This window comes from Podarcis erhardii, assembly GCF_964252035.2.
Source record: "Podarcis erhardii genome assembly, chromosome: 8".
In the NCBI taxonomy this organism is placed as follows: Eukaryota; Metazoa; Chordata; class Lepidosauria; order Squamata; family Lacertidae; genus Podarcis; species Podarcis erhardii.
The window spans coordinates 70789481-70805724 of NC_138499.1; the positions used below are offsets into that span (position 1 = coordinate 70789481).

Here is a 16244-nt window from a genome sequence, read left to right on the forward strand (position 1 = left end):
CCAAGAGGCTCAGTAGTTTAACCCACAGCACCACCCATGTCCCAGTTTTTTGCCATGCAGTCCCCCAAAACCTGAATGGAAAAAAGTGAATGTAAGTCCAATGCTTACTTACCTGAGAGTAAGCCCCATTGAACACAATGGGGTTAACTTCTGAGCAGATATGTGCAGGCAATTGCAGCCCTGATGTGTAAGAGGGAAATGTGCATATAAATGCACGTATTTGTCATTATGTTGGTTTTCCCCAACCTGGTGCCCTACAGATGCTAAAGCATTACAGATCTGAACAGCCCCAACCAGCATGGATGCTGGGAGACATAGCTGAAACATCTGGAGGGTCTCTGGCTTACAAAGGCTGCACTATATCAGCATCATTCCAATGGCATTGTTGTGGTTTCAGTAATGATGTGTTAATGTACTTGTATACAGGGGATTTCTGAGATTAGACATCAGAGGCTTTCAGCTTTCAGCTTTCATTTCTCTGGTTCTATGCAACCATACAGCAAAAGTACTATCTGGGTCTTCATCCCAGAGTGCATGTTATCTCGCTAATCCACATGAAGACCTGGGATAAACTAGTTTGTAAATCAGAGTCTTCCAGGATCCTGGCTAGGATTAAGGGATGGATCCATCGTACACACAACAAGGAAGTAAGTTAATGCCAACAAATGTGACCTCGCGCCGTGCTCTTGTCGAAGAAAATCTCCTGTGTCCTTTAAAGGAAGGTTGAATAGATCTTGGCAAATCAATTTTACAGTTCTTGCACACATCTATGGTAATAAGACGATTGTTCCTAGAAAATGAAGCTTTTTATTTATTGTTTGCATAAGTATAATTATAGTGTATAAGGCTGCAGTCCAATGCTTACTTACCTGAGAGTAAGCGCCATTGAACACAATGGGGTTTACTTCTGAGCAGATATGTGCAGGCAATTGCAGCCTTGATGTGTGAAATGAGAGCATTTTGGAAAATGAAAGTCAGACACATATTTAAAATGCCGCATGTGGGTATATAAACAGTTTTGTTTCTGTCTGCACAATTATGCACTGGATATGACTTCAAGAAGTCCCTGTTTATCATCTACAGCTACATAATGACATTTTACTAATGTTATTCTTCCAGGAGAATCATACCACTGCCTATTAAGGCTCGAAGCTGCACTCTTCTATGAAGTCATAAACTGTAGAAGTGCATGTGCGTATTTATATAACGTTAGCATATTATAGGTTAGAGCTTGTGCATTTTTTAATTTTTTTTTTACCTGAAGAAGAATCGTTTGGATGGTGAGGGAGCGCAAAGAGGGAAAACCTCTTTTATTTTAGTGATTTTAGGCTGCAATCTGCTACCCATCTATTGGGGAATAAGCTCTATTTAATTTTATGGGGCTATACATTGACATCTATTTGTGCCATTATCATGTCTCTTGGTACCAGTTACTGACTGTTGTCTTCAGACCATGTTTGTGAGCTCCAGAAGTACTGGCTGAACCAGGAGTGAGGATCCTATAGCTCTCCACACGTTGTTATACCCACAACTTCCAATTTGCCCCAGCAATCATGGCCAATGGTCAGGGATGATGAGAGTGGTAGTCTAATGACATCCAAAGCAGCTGTATTTGGGTTCTTTTTTTTTTTTTTTTTTGGAAAGTGCAAATTCAGAGTGTTTGCCTTTAAAATTAAGACTAAATCAGATTTCTGTTAAAACAGTTCCATCTCTGTAGCAGCAGAGGACGAAAATCATCCATGGATCAAAACAAAGCAGAAGAAAAAAATCTGGGCAGTGAATGACCCCAGAGATATCTCTTGTTGCTCCATGAAGAGTAGGGATTCAAGATGGCAAATGGAGACAGACAATACATCAAAGGGGTTTGGACTAGATGACCCTTTGGGTGAGGACCAGTAATTATTACTCCTGTGCCGTCTAAAGCTTTTAACGTGTACCTCTGGTTTAATTCAGAGAAATAAAGTGTGCCTTGAGACTCAGAAGACTGGGGAATTAAGTTTAAGATTTTAACTGATGCAAAGGATAGAGGGGGATTTGCCCTGCCGGACTTAAGATTATACTACGAAGCAGCAGCTTTCTGCTGGCTGAAAGACTGGCTACTTCTTGAGAACACAGACATCTTAGATTTGGAAGGATATGATAATTGTTTTGGTTGGCATGCATACTTATGGTATAACAAGGCAATGGTGTACAAAGGTTTTAAAAACCATACTGTTAGAAAAGCATTATATAATGTTTGGAGCAGATACAAAGATTTACTGGAAACTAAAACTCCCAGGTGGTTGTCACCAATGGAAGCCAAGGGGGTGAAAAAACTTAATATGGATTCTAAATGGCCAAAATATTGTGAAATCTTAGAATATGAAGGTGAAAGGGTAAAGCTTCAGAGTTATGAAAAACTAAAGTCCAAAGTTCGAGATTGGCTGCATTACTATCAGATAAATGAGACATTTAAAGAGGACAGGAAAATAGGATTTCAGAAGGAGAGGTCAAAGTTAGAAACGGAACTGTTAGAACCCAATACTAAGAATCTGTCAAGAATGTATAATTTGCTGCTTAAATGGAATACACAGGAGGAAACGGTGAAATCAGCTATGATTAAATGGGCACAGGATATTGGTCATGACATTATGTTTGCTGACTGGGAACAGTTATGGACCACTGGTGTTAAGTTTACGGCATGTAATGCCTTAAAAGAAAATATAATGAAAATGATCTACAGGTGGTACATGACCCCAGTCAAGCTTGCAAAAATTTACCATTTGCCCAATAATAAATGTTGGAAATGTAATGAGAATGAAGGTACCTTTTATCACCTATGGTGGACCTGCCCGAGGGTGAAAGCATTCTGGGAAATGATCTATAATGAAATTAAGAAAGTCCTTAAATGGACATTTACTAAGAAACCAGAGGCTTTTCTCCTGGGCATGGTTGGCCAATTGGTGCCAAAGAAGGATAGGACTTTCTTTATGTATGCTACTACTGCAGCAAGAATTCTTCTGGCAAAGTATTGGAAGATGCAAGAACTACCTACTCTTGAAGAATGGCAGACAAAGGTGATTGACTTCATGGGACTGGCAGAGATGACCGGCAGAATTCGTGACCAGGGGAAAGAGGCAGTGGAAGAAGACTGGAAGAAATTTAAAATATATCTTAAAAACTGTTGTAAAATTGAGGAGTGCTAAGATGCCAAGGGGTAAGAAGCAGAGAACTACAGCTGTAATTAACAAATTTATGGGAATTTAATGAAGGGAACTAAATGGATAAATTGACTAAAGGGTTGCTAAAAAATTTTAAAATAAGGATGCAGCGAAAGGGAGGTAAGGGGAAGTCGATTGAAAGAAGTTACAAGAAAATAAGATTATGAATTTATTTATGTTTGATTTGTTTATGTTTGTTTGTATTTTGTGATGTGTTTTTTTTTAATTATGTGTTTTAAAAACTGAATAAAAATTATTATATATAAAAAAAAGAGACTCAGAAGACTGGGAAACGCTGGCTTAGATACGTCATTGCATAAATTCCATATTGACATACAGTATTTGCTTTTACATTCTGAGCTATAGGTTTGTCCCAGATAATTTCCACCTCTGCATAGGTTCATATTGACACAGCAGAGGAATCACATATAATCACTCCATTGTCTCAAAAATCATTGTAGGATGCAATAGCATCCTATTTAAGCTGCAGCATCTGGAAGTGAAACTGTAAACTTTCATGGGACAAATTAGAATGGGGATAATGACAGTCACAATAAAACAAAACACATTATATAAGACACGTTTTGGTCTTGTGTCATTGAGCATTACCTTCACTTCACAGATAAAGTGTAGGTAACAGCATCCACTTCCACAAATCACTAATCTTTAAGAAGTGCACATGAAACTCAATATTCTCCCTAACCATCTGGCTGCTGAAATCTCTCTTAATAGCAATGGTGGAATCTGAGCTGTGGCAACTCTCCATCTCAAATCTGGTGGGACCAAAACTTCAATCTTGCCTCATAAAGGATGCTCCTGTCCATATCTATTACTGTCAGCAAAAGCACTGCAGCAAATAACCTATTTAGTGTCCATCAGGCAAAGGCTGCTTTAAGTGGATAGAGACAGGTGTCTGAAATATGACCAAAGCTTATTATATTAAGAGAAGACTCCAGGCTGAACTAAGTACTATAAATAAAGTGGTCAAGCCAGAAGATTGACTTTCATGTTTAGCTTTTGTGCTTTTGTTAGAGTAGGTCAGCATATGGAAGCTTTGGTGGTCTATCAAGTACTAGTTCAAAAGAACAAAGTCTGTCCTCAAAAGGACTGCCAAGAACATCTGTGTACAGTAACCAAATTTTCACATATTGTATCGACTTGCCTAAATATGTCCTAGCACAGCATTTGAATTGGACATCATTGGTCTAGCATCTCAATTTGCTCAGATGATTTTTTCACCTGCATCGGTACAAAATATTTCTTAAAACCATGGGTTGAATCTAATGTTAGTCCTACGAGTAGGCCTATTGAAGTTAATGGACCTGTTAGTCATGGTAATGTAATCCAATGCATTTACTTTAAGCAGGACAAGCATGGGATACAAACCAATGTTGACAGCATGGATCTATTTGCTCTCCATGAGTATCTCATAGCTAGGTGCAATATTATCTCTTCTCCTTAGCTGTGAAGAGAAAAGATGGGATGTACTCATCAGCAGCTACACTGGCAGGATAGGCATCAGGTAGAGCCCCAAGAATGACCCACAGAGAAAGGACATGAGAGAGCCAACTGCAGAAAGAGTTCTTGGCAAAAGTCTATCCACCAGCATGTATTCATTTCACTGGCTCCCAGTATGTTTCCAAGCACAGTTCAAAGTGTTGGTGTTGATCTTTAAAGCCCTACATGGCTTTGGCCCTGTATACCTGAAGGTGAATCTCTACCCCCATTGTTCAGCCCAGACACTGAGGTCCAGCTCTGAGTGGCTTCTGGTGGTTCCCTCACTGCAAGAAGTTAAGTTACAGGGAACCAGGAGGAGGGCCTTCTCGGTAGTGGCGCCTGCCCTGTGGAACACCCTCTCATCAGATGTCAAGGAAATGAACAACTACACAACTTTTAGAAGACATCTGAAGGCAGCCCTGTATCAGAAAGTTTTTATGTTTGATGTTTTATTATGTTTTTATATGTGCTGTAAGCTGCCCAGAATGACTGGGGCAACCCAGCCAGATGTGCGGGATATTATTATTAGTAGAAGTAGTAGTGACCGCTCCCCGCATAAAACAGGGGGCGACCTTTGCGTGGACGCGCGCAGCGCCTGGATCTGGAGTGGCTCCATCAGCATAGGCTTGGCTTTGCCTTTCCTCAGGTGGGATACCTGGAGGTCTCCGCCTACCCCAGTCAGCTGTCCAATCCCACCTGGGGGAAGCGTTGCCAAGGAGATCAGGCCAGGTAGGGGAGGGATTACCTGCCCACACAATAGAGGGAGGATCTTACCTGGGAATCCTCACTTGGCTCCAGAGCTTCTCCCACCCCACCCACCCTCAGTTAATGCCTTATTTTGCAGGTTAACTTTTCCTCACATGTTTTACAGGTTAACCTTTCCTTCATAGGTATGCGGGCGCTGCTACGTCAAGGTCGCTGTTAAAGGGCTGGAAAGGAATTTCCCTGCATTGGCAGGTTTCGCCTTTCCCGTAGCAAAACGTCACAACTTTGGCAGTATCAGGCCTTGGGCGGAGTCCTTTTGTCCATCTTCCTCTTTGCAGCGGCAATACCAGGGTTCCCCGTTAAAGGGGGTTCTGAAGGGAGGCTTTGACCGTACGCCGAAAGGTCGTCATTGCTCTCCCCTGCGGCGGCAGCGTAATGGGGGGCGGCTATCTCTGCTTGAACATATGTTCTCCAGAGCCGACCCATCCCCCCCACAAACACTGGATAACCCTGATGCTTCCTAGGTCCCCAGCTGGGGACTGGGGAGGGAGAACGCCCAATGCCTGAGCCAAGGTCTACCCACATTTGAAATTTAAGAAAGTTGTGGCCAATTTAATCCCATAGCATGTTGTCTTGAGTCATTATTCCACATGACGGGGGGGGGGCGCTCGGGATCTGGGGACTCCGCCTGTCCATGCAATAGTAGTATTGACAATTGGCAGTATCCAGTTAATTTCAACTCAGAGTAGGCTCAGTGATATCAATGGACATACTTAACTTACCGGTAGCTCTATTAATTTCAATGGCCCTGCTCTGAGTATTACTTGGTTGGATACAGCCCAATGTCCATGAGCCCCATGCATCATGTGAATAACTTTTTAGGTGTTGTCCCACACATGATTCCAATCACATGCTTTGTGAGGGAAGTGAGGGCATGCTCCTTGGCACTGTCCCCTATGACTGATTTTGTTGTTCTCCACACAGCCTCTTTGTGGGAAGCCTTCTTCACTCATGGAGGCTTCCAGCATGATCTAGAACCCAGGAAGATCATGATTCTAAACCATCAAGGACCCTACATAAGTCGAGGAGCTGCTCAAGGAAGGCTCAGCTGCACCAGGAAGCCTTTACTCCTTTCTGCCCAGAAAGATCCAATGGCCAACCTGGGGAAATGATGTCATTGCTGAGCTGGAAGCTTCTTCACTGAGAACAGCCACCTGCTGTCCAGAGATCCAGAAGCAATGAAACTATGGCAGCAAAGCAGAAGGAGCATCATCCCATTCACACAGGAAACAGTGTGATCCTCCATTTATTTGCAGAAACAGATATGATTGATTATGTAGATATATTATCTCACTCACTATGTGTTTCCTGATTGGTTTCTCACTCGCTGGAGAGAGAGAGAGACAACGAAGGACATTCTGATGTAGGGTTTTGTTGAGGGGTGTATTTTTGGCACCAAATGCTACCCCTCTCAACCAAATGTCAGTATTCTCATTCTCATTCTGCTGCTCCCAAACGTTTCTAAATCATTTCTTTACCTGCATTCCTCCACAGAGCTTCTGATGCAGGAATTTTGCAGAGAAGTCTGACAAATGCGACTTAACTGAGAGGCTGTTTTCAATACTGCTTTGCAGTCAGTGCAATCAATCACTGAAGGGATGAGCCTGTGGCATCTCCTGCTAGGCAGCGCCAGAGTCCCAGGGCCAGACACTGTCCTAATGAAATAAACAATGAGAAACACAGGAAAGTAAAGTGGGCTGAAATTGGTTTCTTCAGCCTTTAATCAGACCTGACTGGCAAAAATGAGTTCTCAGTAAAGGAGTCGAGTCCATGGCTTAATCCCAGATGTGCTCAGGACCTAATACTGCTTTATTGCACATGATCAGTGACATCCTTTAGTGACTGGTGCTGACCAAATGAAACTGATCATGGCAACAGGCAGCTGATATCCAGGCCAAGCAAGATTTTATGTGAAGAGTGCTTCTCTTTTCAGCTTAAAAGCATTGGCCGTCGTATCAGTCTTGTCCCATCAAACAGTTTCAGGGTTAAACTGCCCATTATATTTAATGTGCAGTATGCTAATATGTCTCTTTTTCCCATTTAATGTGTGTGGACCACATTTTTTTTACCGAGATCACTGTGCACAGGAATAGGAGGCTATCTTCTTTTCCTTTTTTCCTGCTTCGTGATAAGTATTGCAGTATAATTAACAGGAACGTGTGCACCAGATTCAACAGGGTCCTGAGCCAAATCAGGCATATTCAGAGGGGTTGGGGGGTTGGATGAGTTGGGGAAGCACAACCAAGTTCAGTACCAGTCAGGTTGGTGTTAGAATTCCTGCTCCATGATTGCAGTCATGGGATTGTTGTCTATCAAATGATGGTATATGTTTTGACTCCACAGAGTGGAAAGTGATGGAGACAGGATGTTTGTGTTACTGTGTTCTGTCAAGTGGGACTATTGTCCTTTGTTCTTTCTCTTTGCTGTCTGATGCTAGAGAGAGAGAGGGAGCCATGCTGCAGGCTGCAAAGACTCTGTGGATCCCTAAGTGTGCAAATGTCTGTTGGCATCGGTCGCTGTGATGTTCGGGCAGAAGAAAGCTTTTGTAGCTCCCGAATGATCGGCCAGGAGGGAGGGAACATGGCGGTTGGGCATGTGTCTCTGCCAGGTTCCTACTCAAGTGTAGGATTAGCTACCTGAGTAATCTGTGGCTGTCAGGGGGTAGGGTGCCAGGCAGGAAGGAGAGGCAGGCATTGGGTGGGAAAACCTTGTGGAAAGAAGCAGGACTATCCTGAAGAAGCAGGACTACCCTGACTGCTGAGAGAAGGTAGAAGCCCATCTCCCAAGTCTCCTTTCTGAGAAAGCCACTTCCGAACTGGAGAGGAGGTGGGGTTGCGGGCTTCACGCCCACCTCATGTGCGCAGGGGCTGGTTTGCAAGTGGCTTCCCTACAGAGAACACTATGGACCAGGCAGGATTGGGACACCAATCATGCCTGCTGCAGGGCACTCCTTTATCCATTTCTATTATTTCAAAATATATATCCATGTATCCATATTATTATTTTATTATTAAAAGGTATCTTGATCTAAGAACTGCATCTGAACATTTGGAGATGTGCAAAATTCAATAGGCAGTGACATTCCAGTTGGCACATTCATCCAGAAGGTTTGGGTTAGGTGAGTTTTGCATTGGAATTTGAGAAGATCAAATTCTTCAAGCATCTCTACCTGTTAGCCAGCTCTGTTTTCAGTATAAGTTAAAAAATTTTTTTCGTTTTTTGTTTGTTTTGAAAAGCATTGATTTTAATGGAAACAATCATTCTTCAGATTCTTTTCACCTGAAAATACAAACAGCTTAGCACCTGTGGTCCTGGCTGCTTTTGAATACATCTCTCCTGAATACATCTCTCCTACATTATGTGGTTTCTTAGAATATATAGGCATGGAGGTTCTTCTCTTAATCATTATGTTTTATGGTCTAAATCAGGATTCATTTATATTTTATCCCCCATGCTCTAGCAATCTATACATTACCCCCCCTCCCTTTCTGCCTGGATAGTTGTAATTAGAAAGTGACTTATGAAACTACACCACAAACAACACACCCACCCGCTTTTGCAACCAACACAAGAGTTGAAATGATAATAGCACAGTGTCAAAACAGTAAGATTCCTCTAACAATTACTCCCAATCTCTTCTAATAGATAGTTACAAATTCTGGTCATATTTTAGTTTCAAGGCATGAATAGGAAGCAATTAAACACACACGCACAAAACCAATCGCAGAGTATTTCATTCAAGGCATGTCTTATTCATTCAAAATGAATTTCACCCTTTCTTCTGCATCCTGCTAAGAAGCTACAGTGTGAATCGTCGAAAAGGTGGAATTTAACACGTCAGATTTCCTTTCCAGATATAGCAATCCTGCTAAATGCTCTGCTTCCCTGCAGGGCTTTTGGGTGTGCTTACATCAGACAAGTGTTCAAAGTTATTCTGTCAGGTTATCTGCCACACAGTGTGTTCCATAGGAGAGACTGCCCTCGAGGGAAAACCTGTCTCCTAAAGTAGTTTACAAATTGATCTAACAATTTGGTTTAAAATCACATGCATAATGGGTGGTTTCCTATTTCTTGAAGCTTCTCGTTGTGTTTGGGGCTGAAGAATAATAATGCCATATGACTCAAGAGACAAGCCATAGACAATTCCCCTTCCATGAACTGGGGACGTGGAAGAAAATCTCTTTATGGAGCAATCCTATGCACAAGAAGCTGTAAATCATGCCGGTGTAAAATTACATGAAATTTAAACCCCAATCAGCAGTGGGGCTTCCACTGCTTCTCTGCCTAAACTAGGGTTGCCATATGTCCGAAATTTCATAGCTGGGATCCAACTGTTGTAAGCAGTGTCCAGGTGGAAATCATTGAAATGTCCAGGACATATGTCAACCCATGTCAGAAGTGTAGATTTTGGCAAATTTCCTAAAAAATAGCTGGGTCCAGGTGGAAATCATTGAAATGTCCAGGACATATGTCAACCCATGTCAGAAGTGTAGATTTTGGCAAATTTCCTAAAAAATAGCTGGGGGGGGGAGCTAAAAAAAAAGATAAACAACTTTGCCCCCCAACAATTCAACAACTTTTGTGTCCAGATTTTCAGTTTTTGAAATATGGCAACCCTACCTAAACCTGGCAGAGGAGGAAGAAGCCTTTCAAATAGTGGAATTTGCTGGGTTGCCACATCATGTGACCAAGATGAACAGGCTTAGGATCCAGCTGAAGTCACTTCCTGCTCTGATCCTGTCCCTGCCATGCTCCAAAAGTATCCCGGGGGTGGGGGTGGGTGGGACTTATACCAACCTCAGTTCAGCCAGCTTCAGCTCAGCTTCATGACCTGGGATGAGCAAGTTATGCTAGCATATCTTCAGCTGAGCTGAGGTTGGAGGCTTAATGCTGGCCCAGCCTGACCCAGCTGCCTGAGCCAGTGATCCACTACATTCTAGATTGCTCATCTCCATGGAGCTTGCTATAGGATTACGGTACCCCCTTGGCTTGCCTTAAAGCTGAACCTCCCTGATTCCGACTTTCCAAAACAATCCATGAACTGAAACACAGCTCTCTTTCAGAATTTGCATTTCTCCATGTCTTGCAGTGCAGTTCTCTAGCCAAGTCATGCATACAAAAATGCATATACTGTGGTAAAGTCCGCATAAAATGCATATATTAGCAAAAGTAACATAGGAAAATGCATCACACAGAGGAAATTGCTTTGCAAAAAATGTATGTTAGGCAACACTGCAGAGTGGTGCAGGTGGGCCACAGGGGAAGTTGCCCCAGGCACGAAATTGTTAGGGGCACAAAATTTCAACAACCAGTGCTGCCTCAATACGACTGCATGGTTCCATCACTGGGCTCTGTTGAAAATGGCTTCTCCATGCAAACCACAAAGTGACCTCTCCCGACAACATAGCAACTCTTGTTTTCTGATCTCTGTGGGACCTCGGGTTACAAACACCACAGTTTACAAACACTATGGGTTACAGACTCCGCTAACCCTGAAGTAGTATCTTAGGTTAAGAACTTTACCTCAGCATGAGAACAGAAATCACACGGCGGTGGCGGTGGCAGTGGGAGGCCCCATTAACTAAAGTGGTACCTCAGGTTAAGAACAGTTTCAGGTTAAGAACGGACCTCTGGAACAAATTAAGTTCATAACCAGAGGTACCACTGTACACACTAAAGTGCCAGTGAATTTTCATGAGGACCTTTTGGAAAAAAGGAAGAAAAAGGCAGAAATGTAGAGACCTCCACTTTAGATTGGAAGGGATGAGAAATGGAGAGAATCTCAAATTTACAGATTGTCCCATCCTTACGATCTCATGATCAAGAGCAATTGTGATTCAGCAGACAGAAAGTTGTGCTGGATGCAGCCCCTGCTGAATTCTCGCTAGCAAATCACTATCTCTAAGGCCCAGGTCTCATTCTGTGGAATGGAAATAATCAAGACCTATGTTGCAGGTTTGTTGTGATCAGAATTAAGGCCATGGATCCATTCATACTTCATTGAATTCCTGTGATTTCCCCACTCCCCTTGAATTAAAGAAACATCTCTCCCCAACTGCTTAGGACCATGCCACTCAAGAATTGGTGGTTATTGCATGTGACCTCAGGCTGAACCCAGTTTTTGTGCTGTTTTATATAATTTTGTACTATCTTCCATTATCCACATGTTCCCAGACTTCCAGATTTTCTTACAACAAAGCGACGGCTGGCAGAAACAATTGTGTTACCTAATAACCAAATCCACTGTCTAAGTACTACTACTTACAACAGTTGCATATTCTACTTTTCCTATAGGAAAGCATCATTTCCCCAATAAATTTAGAACTGCTTCCAAACATCAGAAGAAACAACAAAATCCATGCTGAGGATCTGAGCGTTTCATGATAATATCTAAGATAAAGCTGGGATCACAGGAATCACATTACTGCTCTCTTCTGACTGAAACTGATCAATAAACAATCTGGCTTTCACCTGAAGTGCTAATATAAATAATCTCTGATCTCTGAAAAACTAAAGACCCCTGTAATAATCACTATTCACCTGCTCGCACATATTCACACATCTTGGGTGAAACCAGTTTCTGCAAAAATTCACTTTGGTCATGGAGCTAGGACCCAGGTTTCTAGTCTTCAGTGTTTTGTGTGTGATGTCCCCATTTTTATTGGAGGGGAGACATCACGTTGCCAACAAAGGTCCGTAAAGCTATGGTTTTCCCAGTAGTGATGTATGGAAGTGAGAGCTGGACCATAAAGAAGGCTGATCACCGAAGAATTGATGCTTTTGAATTATGGTGCTGGAGGAGACTCTTGAGAGTCCCACGGACTGCAAGAAGATCAAACCTATCCATTCTTAAGGAAATCAGCCCTGAGTGCTCACTGGAAGGACAGATCCTGAAGCTGAGGCTCCAATACTTTGGCCACCTCATGAGAAGAGAAGACACCCTGGAAAAGACCCTGATGTTGGGAAAGATGGAGGGCACAAGGAGAAGGGGACGGCAGAGGATGAGATGGTTGGATGGTGTTCTTGAAGCTACCAGCATGAGTTTGACCAAACTGCATGAGGGAGTGGAAGACAGAAGTGCCTGGCGTGCTCTGGTCCATGGGGTCAGGAAGAGTCGGACATGACTAAATGACTAAGCAACAAATGCAGGCAGGCAGGCAGGCAGGCATATGTGTAACACAGTCTGATGGTAGTGTAGCAATCTGTGCTTTAGAAGAATTCACAAGCAAGCTTGGACGCTTTGCACTGAAGAAAATCCTAGCTGTGCCACTCCCCCTTTTTTTTTTAAGCTGAACTTCTATCTGTTTTCAGCATGAATCTAATGAAGCCATTTGTCATTTGACAAGTTTCCTGTTCACTGAGGCTGCAGCGCTCTTTCTTTCTTTAAGTTCCCTGAGCCACAAAGTCCAACATCTGATATTTTCTTCATCTACACTATCAAGCCTTCAATCAGAGAGAGAAAGAGAAAAGGAGGGGGAGAGGGGGAAAGAGAGAGAGAATGAGAAAGAAAGACTTGATAGAAGCTCCACAGCAGAAAAAAAAAACCCACTGAGCTCATACATCTCCTTGGATGGGTAGGAAGGACGAGGCGATGTAGACACAAAATGTCAGATAATTTTCTTTCTCATTCATTTGGTGTAGTTTATGATCTGCGGTTTAGCTCAACATGATCTCCAGGAGTTTCAGGCATGTGGCCTTTCCAAGAATATAAATGTGTAGCTTCAAGGCTCCTGTATCTGCAGCAGTCTTTTTGGGCCACATCCATCAGAAATAAATGTATCCTTCCAGTCCAGGCAACCTCTGGGGGCTCATTAGTGATACAGAGTTCTAATTTTGATCTCATTTGCATCGTCAACCTGATTGCTCATTTTTGCGCAGGCAAACCCATCCAGCAAGAGGTCACCCTACTGCAAATTGGCAAATAGTCCACTATCTCCATTGCCTTAGATTTAAGGCCCTGTCAAAATGCTGTAGGACAATATAAAGAAAGAAAGGGGTCATCTGTCTGTCAACGAGTTTTATGTTTTTGTCTTCCCGGCTGAAACCGCGCAGCATGTTATGGCAGGCCAAACTTACCCAGGGCGAGTGTCTAACTGAAAAGCCTATGTCAGCCTTAAGTGCCATCATTTGCCAGCTGGCTATGTGCTACCAAATGGTGGAGATGAGCAGGGATGCTGTGTATCATGCCAGCAACTGCAGCTCTTCCAGGCCCTGGAGCCCTGTGTCCTTGTTGCTCCTCACCCTTCTGCTTGCTGCCTTTCCACCACCCTCTTCTATCTAAGGAAGTGAGCAGCGACAAAGAGTGAGGAGATGGAGCAAAGAACAGTGAGATGGCACATTCTCCAACTGTCTTGCCCTCTTGGGTCCAACTGCAGAGAGTACCATGGCTGAGGAGCTGTGACAACAGTGAAAAGGAAGTGGACTCTCCCAGGTTTTCTTGCCCATGGGACCTCCAAAACCTAAAGAAGGCATGAGGCATCCAAACATACCCATAAGAAGGGGTGGTGATTTAGTGGTTAGGTGAGCCCCAGGCCCAAGTGTCCGTGCCAGTTGGCTTTGCTTCACCTATCATTCCTTTGGCCTTTTACCTGGAAGAACCCTTCAAATGGCCCTTCTCCCTAGGAACAGCAAAGATTAGTATCACTCTTCTCCCCTTGCTTAAGGATGCAAAAGTGCAGTTTCAGCCCTCATTTCAGAGCCATTGCCAGTCTCTCCATCTCTTGAGACCTTCATCTGCCTGCTGCCATGTGGTCCATTGCTATGGCCAAGGAAAGCACTGGCAGTCATTGCCCCTTTCCTGACAGTGTGATGTGCAATGGTTGCTAACAGTGATGTCACTGTAGCTCATAATTCCCTCATTGAAAATATAGAGTTGAAGCTTAGACACTCATCAAGCTTGCCTTCCATCCAAAGTGAGCATTGCCATTCCCAGAGTTCTTCTCCGGATAAGATTGTAATCTGACACAGAGAATAATTCCCTCCTTCCCTTATTTGTCAGGTGTAGCAATGGGGACAGGAGCAGCAGCTGTGTGTTGAGACCCCAAAACCATCCCCTCATCGATGAATGAGACACAAGGACATGGATATTAGGTTAATGTTATTGGGCAAATTTTGGCCACAACTTGGTTACAGAATGTGAGCGGTATTGGCTTAGGCATTGGAAATGACATGAATATAGCTGACTCCTGCCTGTCATGCAGGGAGTCCAGTAAGGGTCAACCATTGCTAGGGGGGGGGGGCATCAATGCAAACCAACTTGAGCTCCCCCTGGGTTCCCAACAGGGTCATGGCATGGCCCAGCCCTGGACTTCAGGAAAGATCCACACCCCCAGATTCCTTTAACAGAATACCCTTAAGCTTGGAGGGGCAGGTGATAGTCACACCTCCCCTCCTCCATCATAAGATCAATCAATGCCTAACCGCCAAAGCTTACAAAGTTGTGATGATTGCTACGAGGTAGGCAGAAACCAAATGGCCCATTCTGCTCTTACCTGGAGGTAACTGTACCTACATCTGTGGCTTTGATGCTGCCAACTAGCTTCTCCTTTTTCTCCCATTGAAAGACCTCCGAATACCCCCTAAATGCCAAGGAAGTAAGAAGGGAAAATCTACCTGCTAATTCTGCTGTTGCTATTGCTAGTTTTTAAGAAAACAGCTTGCTTGAACCCAGTGGGATTAAAAGTGGGGATTGGAGCAGTGGTTGCTGATGTCACAAAGGCACTTGCGCATCCTTAAAGTAGGGAGAAAGAGTGAGTCCCCTCCTTGCTATTTTTAGGGAGAAGGACATTTGGAATGCCCTATAGGTACCGCCCCGGCGGGAAGGTAAATGGCATTTCTGTGCGCTGCTCTGGTTCGCCAGAAGCGGCTTCGTCATGCTGGCCACATGACCCAGAAGCTGTACGCCAGCTCCCTCGGCCAATAAAGCGAGATGAGCGCCGCAACCCCAGAGTCGGCCATGACTGGACCTAATGGTCAGGGGTCCCTTTACCTTTACCTATGAAATAAAAGGTGAAAGGTTCTCCAGTCTGCTAGGATCTCCTCTGTTTCACTTTCCACATGGTGCTCCCACACAGTGGTGAAGCAGTTCAAGAAAAGACAGACAGAAAGATTTGCTAAGAAACGGAACATCGCTGGAAACAACTGTGCCCTGCATAAAATACATGCATTTAAAACATTATCTCTCTCTGAAGAATTCTAGGCCGTAATAGGTTTCCAATACCACTGTAGTTTCGGCAACTTGCTGTTATTTATAATTAAGATACCACTTAGCTTTGCATTGTTAAATATTAAAGGGCCAGAGTTTTGTTAAGTTACATGGGCATCAGCCTCTCTGTTGGAGACTAAGAACAAAGCTCTGTCAAACATCAAGCTTTGTTTTATGGGATTTGAGTGACCAGATGATGAAAAGCAGTATATTCCTCCCTGAAATATAAATCTGAGACCCCCGGCAGAAGAAAGATAGCTAAAAGGCGGCCTCCTGCCTCACACTAAGTTTGCTCTCGGTGTGGCAAAATGTTGACAGAGGTTGCATATTAAAGTCACGACCCGTCTAGTGAAGAAGCAGCATTTTGCGTTGAATAAACATTGTCAGAGCTCAGAGGGAGAGCAGTTTTCTCACTAGAACATCTTGGCATGAAACCCCTGTTCAAAAGAGGTTTCGTTTCATTTCTTATTTATTTTAACTTGTGATCATTAATTAGGCTTTATAATCCTGCTCCAATTCTCCAACGACCTCCTCTGTGACATAGTTGGTAATGGAAAATTCCACTCAGATCTTTGTTT

At 43.4% G+C, this 16244-nt stretch overlaps 1 long non-coding RNA gene across 1 annotated transcript; it reads right to left on the bottom strand.

Annotated features, from left to right (window-relative positions):
- Positions 1 to 675: 675 nt before the first annotated feature.
- LOC309348248 lies at positions 676 to 10372 on the bottom strand. Its single transcript, XR_014159307.1, has 4 exons — positions 10294 to 10372; positions 6941 to 7117; positions 4587 to 4662; positions 676 to 790 (listed from the first exon to the last, which is right to left on the bottom strand). It is a non-coding gene; the product is annotated as an uncharacterized lncRNA (long non-coding RNA).
- Positions 10373 to 16244: the final 5872 nt, after the last annotated feature.